This window comes from Schistocerca cancellata, chromosome 2 (genome assembly GCF_023864275.1).
Source record: "Schistocerca cancellata isolate TAMUIC-IGC-003103 chromosome 2, iqSchCanc2.1, whole genome shotgun sequence".
In the NCBI taxonomy this organism is placed as follows: domain Eukaryota; kingdom Metazoa; phylum Arthropoda; class Insecta; order Orthoptera; family Acrididae; genus Schistocerca; species Schistocerca cancellata.
Window position 1 is genome coordinate 530,810,822 of NC_064627.1, and position 1,169 is coordinate 530,811,990.

A 1,169-nucleotide genomic window follows, 5' to 3' on the forward strand; every position below is an offset into this window, starting at 1 on the left:
GTTGCGCTTAAGTGTACTCGGTTGAGTTTCCATTTACAGCATCAACATGGTGAAACATTCTGAGTACGCAAACAGGCGGGCAAATGACTTACGCTGCCGCATTTTGTCAAATTTGCATCCATTCAAGAATCCGCTGTACCACATGGTGTGCTAAACTGTGAGTCAGGGAGGGGAGCGGGTAGGATGGGGGGGGGGGGGGGCGGGAGCAGGATGTTAAAATAACGTCCCTTCTTTGCTTTACAGGGGGATGGCCATGTGGAATTAGAGAGAGAATGAGCGGGGGTGGCAGAGAGACAAATGGATGTAATATATCCCTTCAGGAAAGCGGTTTTCCCAACGGCAGTCGTGGCCGAGTGGTTAAGGCGTCTGACTAGAAATCAGATTCCCTCTGGGAGCGTAGGTTCGAGTCCTACCGACTGCGAAAATTTTGTTCTCTCTCATGCATTTCATAGTAATTATCTGAGTACACATTTTGTAATTTTAGACCTGTTTTCTTCAGTATCAGTAACACAGCAGTTACGCCGTCTGTTGCGACTATATGACGTCTCATTTGGACTAAACGCGTTTAACATTATCTAAAGTGTCACTGTAACAATTATTGTTTTGTTTAAAATCGGTTTAACGCGGTCGCGAACAGTTTTCATCTTTAAAGCTACTTTTTCGTAATGACGGTTTGTTGCTCCTACCATATTTCCATGCGTCCGATTTTTAAATATTGCACTGCGTTAGCCACAACATTCTCTCTTCTGCATGTTTTCTATATCCAAGTTCATCTCGTGGTTACGTGAACATCGTTTGTTTCGATAGCGCGGAACATATTCATATTTTGCCTTGTTTTTGTAATAGTGGCAATATGGCTATTGTCGCGTTTGCTGTTCAGATCTTTGCTTCTATGTCTACAGACTTTTTTTATTTTGCAGTGTATGTGAGTGAACTTATGCGATTTTTTAAAAATCTCGTATACTTGCATATTGTCTTTGTGGGAATTTGGAAAAGAGGTGTACGTGAGTTGGTGTGAAATTTTTTTGGTGTGTGTGTGTGTGTGTGTGTGTGTGTGTGTGTTGAACCTGTTTATATGGGTTGGCTGATTGTGTGATGTCTGAGGATGTTACTGTTTATCTACTAAATGTTTAACAAGTTTAAATAACGTTTGATTGCGATGTTTGTTT

General features: G+C 41.6%; 1 non-coding gene across 1 annotated transcript; it reads left to right on the forward strand.

Moving 5' to 3' along the window:
- Positions 1-339: 339 nt before the first annotated feature.
- Positions 340-421, forward strand: Trnas-aga (transfer RNA serine (anticodon AGA)). The gene has a single exon. It is a non-coding gene; the product is annotated as a tRNA-Ser (tRNA).
- Positions 422-1,169: the final 748 nt, after the last annotated feature.